Below are 5,317 nucleotides of genomic sequence, written 5' to 3' on the forward strand. Positions count from 1 at the left end.
TGTCCTGGAACTCACTTTGTAGACCAGGCTGGCCTCGAACTCAGAAATCTGCCTGCCTCTGCCTCCCGAGTGCTGGGATTAAAGGCGTGTGCCACGAAAGTACAGTTTTTTAATGTTGTCATTAGCATGTATTAATTACACGAAAAGTTTCATAACATTTTCATTCATGTATCTTGTTTATAATCATACACACACAGACCTTTACCTGCTCTTTTCCCTCTCGAATTCTTTCATCTTTTATGTCTTTGTGTGTCCCAATGAATCTCATTAGTGTTGTTGACAGGAGAGGGAGTGGTTGTGTCAGTAAGAGGGAGGGAGAATAAATTTATTCTGTCACTTAGGCTTCGGGGACTGGATCTGTGGGCCCAGCAATGAGGGCCAAAGGAGCGGCAGGTAGGGTGCCGAGAGGCAGCGCCTTGTCCGCCACCTCCCTTCCTGGCGGTTCTCAGCAACCAACTGTGGGAGTCCCGGACGCTTTAGCGTCCTTGGCTGTATGACGCCATACCCTAGGAAAGGTCCGGAGGTCCGCCGGAAACTCCCGGTACCGACGCCAGCTTGTGAGCTGACCAATCAGCAGCGCCGGCGGGAGGAGCGGAAGTTCCTCACCCGCCATCTTTCTTGCTGGCGTTCCCCTCCTCACAGCTCTCAGCTGAGGAAGTCTAAGTTGCTGAGTCCCCGCGGCCGTGTGAGTGACTGTTCCGGAGCCTCTGTGGAGCCGCGGCAGGCCGGGGCACAGACATGGTGAGCCAGGCGAGTGGCGGGGCTGTGCGCGACTCCCTTGATCCCGGGCGGCGGGATCCGGGTGCTGCGCCGGGGGCCGAAGGGCGGCTGCGCACTGTCGCCTGCGGCTCCAGAAAAGCTGCTTTTCCCCTTAGGGAAAGTCAGTCGAAAGCGGGATTCCGAGGCTGGATGATGTGGAGCCGAGCTGGAAGTTTAGGAGGCAGTTCTTGCGAGTGAGACTTTACGCCCCGCCATGCACGGAGGCCAGGGGAGGTCACCCGGTGTCCTGCTTTGTCACGGCCCGCCTTATTCCTGTGAGACAGGGTTTCTTAGTGAACCTGTGGCTAGGCTGCCTGCTAGCAAGCTCCAGCGATCCTCCGGGCTCTGTCCCCATATCTGGCTATTACTTGGGTGTTTTTTATTTGCACTCGGGTTCTCACCCTTGCTCAGCGAGCACTCTTACACACCGAGTTATCTCTCCAGGCCCGAGAAACATGTTTAATATAGATCTTAAGCGCAGAGATTAATGGAAGTGATCCTGGGAAGACTGAGACATACCGAGGTGTGAGTGAGCTTCTCAGGGGACAGTCACAGTTCTTTTCCATGGGTACATGCGGCTCTCGCATTTAGGATTGTAATATCCTCTTGGTAGATTATCTCTTTATATAGAGTATGACGTGACTATCTTTATCCCTTCTGACTTAAGGTCGGAGGAAGAACTTTCCAATTTTCGTCAACTCTGTGAGTATGGTACTTGAGGGTTTTCAAGTTTATCTTCTACTCTTGGGTTAAATACTGCTCTTACCTCTGCTCCTTTTTCCAGTAATAAATGTTTTTTTGGAAACGGCTGGACTTTAAGTCCTGGTCAAGTTCAAATCATAGTGAATTGCAAACGTATCGGTTTCTTTCTTTGTTTTGGTTTGGGTTTTTTTGTTTGTTTGTTTTGCTTTGTTGTTTGTTTGTTTTGGGGGTTTTGTTGTTGTTGTTGTTGTTTGTTTTTGTTTTGAGACTAGATCTTACATATCCTAGGCTGTTGATAAACTTAGTTTATAGCCAAGCTTGACTTTGAGTTTCTGATATTCTTATGTCCACCTTCCAAGTGCTGGGATTCTATGAGCACATCACTAACTCCTGGTTTTGCAGCAATGAAATTTAAACCCAGGGCCTCATGCATGCTAGACAAGTATCTACCGTATACCAACTGAGCTACAGCCTCAGCTCTATATCAAATTTTATTCCTGAGTAACTTTTCTGTGATCAGCACTTAATATTATTTAATTGACTGAACTTTGTCCTCATGGTATATAGTGGGATCCACTTAGTATTTATTTGACTATTAATTATCAAGTGGCTATGTCTTTCTTTACATGTGGTTTAAATATTTTAGTAATTTTTCCATCTTTATTGATGTGTTGGTTTAGTTTATACTGAGCACACTCATCCTTCTCGATTTCTTGTATTGCAGATATTTTCCTTCTAGTTTATTGTCTTAGCACCCCATTAATTGATATTTTTAAATTTGTCAAGACATTTAACTACTTCTTTCCTCCTTTCAAATACAGAGTTTTACATTAAAATTTTATAAATCATAGGGCTCCCTCCCTCCCTCCTTTCATAGGCACTACAGGAGCCCAAACCAGATGTGCATAACTAGTCAGGTATAAAACCAAGCTCCCCTTACAAACAGACTAGAATAAGAATTTCCCTGAGGGATAGGAAACAGTAGTTATCTTCTCAGGGAAATTGAAGATCCTGGATGCTGCCAGTCAAAGAGTTGAAAACCCGTCCATTGTGGTGGCATATGCTTTTTTTAGTCCCAGCTCTGCAGGCGGAAACAGGCAGATCTCTGTCATTTGCAGACTTGCCCTGTCTATGTAGCGTTCCAGGCCAAGACTACATAGTAAGATTGTTTCTGAAAAGAGAGAATAAGGGTTGACACTGGGAGCTGAGTGCAGGATGACTTATATAGCTGTCCTCTGTGTGGGCTGTGACTACTCAGGACAGGGGAATGTTGATACAACAATCTGTCTTGATGCTGCTGCCTGTCCATCCCTCAGTAATAAACAGAATAAAAGTCATTTGTATGACAACGGGGAAGATAGAGTCAAGGTGGTAATCTAAAGTAGGCAACAGTCCTGCTCTGGTTTGGTGTGATTGTCCATATACTTGCTCTTTAATTTACTGAACTCCCACATTGGTCCCTTATAGTAATTTTTTTTTTGTACCAGAAAAGTAAACACATTTGGAATCAGAGTCACTTTTCTTTTTCTATTTTTCATGTATGTAAAAATACGTGTGCTTGAGAAAGCCCACTTTTACACCCTCTTCATTAAAGCGGGTCTTAAAGCCAGGGCTCACTGAAATGGATAGTGGTGCTAGGTAGCTTGCTTGCTTTAGAGACCTTGTGTCTCCAACTTCCTAGGCTGTAATTACAAGCAGGCCATTGTACCTACCCATCATTTACTGGGTCTCAGAGATCTAAACTGACAAGCACTTAACTGCTAAGCCATCTGCCCAGACAAACATATGGAATTTTTTAGTATGTTGGGTGCCTTCTAGGATGACTGGATTCTTGGAGATTCCAATATGGTACAGATATTGGAGCCCACACACCTGGAAACACTGAGATTCATGCATTGATTCTGGTCACAGGTACTATGGAAGAGAAGCATCCTGCATGTAGTACCTTCAGCACTTCAAGTGACATTCCAAGCATTCCTACAAATGAAGGAAAAATTCACATAGTCGACAGTGTTAAATACAGAAAGGGAAGCAGCAGGTGGGAAAAATCACATATTTACCCTCTAGGAGTAAGTTCTATTAGGATAAAGGACCTCAGACTAGGATTGGACCTTCATTGGGCAGAGTATTAGAAAGGAACAAGTACATTATGATGGAAGTGGGGGTCAGAAAAGAGAGCCTTCAGAGAAAACCCTTAATAAAGGAAACTATGGCTTTTCTATCCTGTTGGTGTAGCAGTAATCTCTACACCATGTCATTCAATTTGAGATAGCCTACTAACAATACGGAATGTCCAGGTAATGATTGGGACTATAAATTAGAGGCTGTGAAAACCGAACCACACCAGGCAGTGGTGGTGCACGCCTTTAATCCCAGCACTTGGGAGGCAGAGGCAGGTGGATCTCTTGAGTTCGAGGCCAGCCTGGTCTACAGAGTGAGTTCCAGGACAGCCATATTGGAGAAAGGAGAAAGGAGAGAGGCCAGCCATGGCCACATGGAGAGAGGGGAGAAGGGAGAGAAAGAGAGAAGGAGGGATAGAGAGTAGGAAAGGTGAGGGCTTAATGACAACAAAACAGCTTCTTAACACTGCCCTGGGGGAAAGCTAGATGAGGGTGGCCTGATGTCTTTAGGCTGTGGGATCTGGACTCTTAAAATAACTAGTATCTTAAAGGGACAGGATGAATATAAGAGGCTAACAATAGCCAGATACCCATGGATATTCTTCTCTAGCTCTACCCCAAGTCCTCTTTGTATCTCTTGCATTTGTTTTTTCTTTTCTGTAGACGTTTCTTCCCATCTCATCATTGCTGTTCCTGATGTCACAGGGTTCACTAACCCCAAAAGAGCTTCCTGTGCAGTAACCTGAGAAGCTTCTAAGTCACAAGGATTTTACTTCCTGCTGAACAGAATTGGCTGTTCACATATATATATATACACACACACACACATGTGTGTGTGTATCCTGCATGCCAGAAGAGGGCAACAGATCTCATAATAGATAGTTCTGAATATCCATGTAGTTCCTGGGAGTTGTACTTAGGACCTCTGGATGAGCAGCATGTGCTCTTAACCTCTGAGTCATCTCTCCAGCCCTGGCCACAGCTTTCTTGACCCATGTAGACTTCATGACTGCCAAATCTAGCATAATCCACCAAGGATACATCATGGCCTGGATCCTGGGTCCCTTTCCTCTCTTAAGTGTGGAAATTATATCTGGGAGAGATCACACTAGCTGGCCAGAACTGCAGTCAGGCCAGAGGCAGCTCCTAAAGCCACAGGCCAGCTCCATCCAGCTTTGTTGCCATCTTACACACCCCTGCTCTCCTTGATTCATTCATTCATTCCCTACATTCCCTACCCTCACCTCACTGGCTTGCTCTTTCCAGGAGAGAGATCACTACAAAGCTTTGTCTAGTTTGAAATTCCCTATGTAGATCAAGCCATGACTTTGAACTCACACAGTCAGCCTGCCTCTGCCTCCCACCTCTGGGATTAAAGACATTCAGTATCACAACTTGTTTTTTATTATAAAAAAATTCTCTGTTGTGTCCTAAAGACTTGACTGACTTCAAAGCTTAAAGTTTTATTGTTTTCATTTAATTATACAGTGAGTTGGTTACTAAACATGAAATATATGAATGTAATACAGTATCCAATTAGATATCAGTTTGTTGTTGACCCACATATATTAAAGTTTTGTCGAGGTCTGCCAGCATTCAGCAGTACCTGTTCAATCATCAGTCTGCTTCGTGTATGTGTACTGTATAACTCAGCATCCACTGTGTTAGAAAGTCTTCTTAGGCCGGGCGTGGTGGCGCACGCCTTTAATCCCAGCACTCGGGAGGCAGAGGCAGGC

The 5,317-nt window shown here is 44.8% G+C and overlaps 1 pseudogene; it reads right to left on the bottom strand.

The window, feature by feature from the left end:
* Window positions 1–613, bottom strand: part of LOC110300055 — a 5,720-nt pseudogene extending 5,107 nt beyond the window's left edge.
* Between the last annotated feature and the right edge of the window lie 4,704 nt (window positions 614–5,317).

Source organism: Mus caroli, chromosome 8 (assembly GCF_900094665.2).
Source record: "Mus caroli chromosome 8, CAROLI_EIJ_v1.1, whole genome shotgun sequence".
Lineage (NCBI taxonomy): Eukaryota > Metazoa > Chordata > Mammalia > Rodentia > Muridae > Mus > Mus caroli.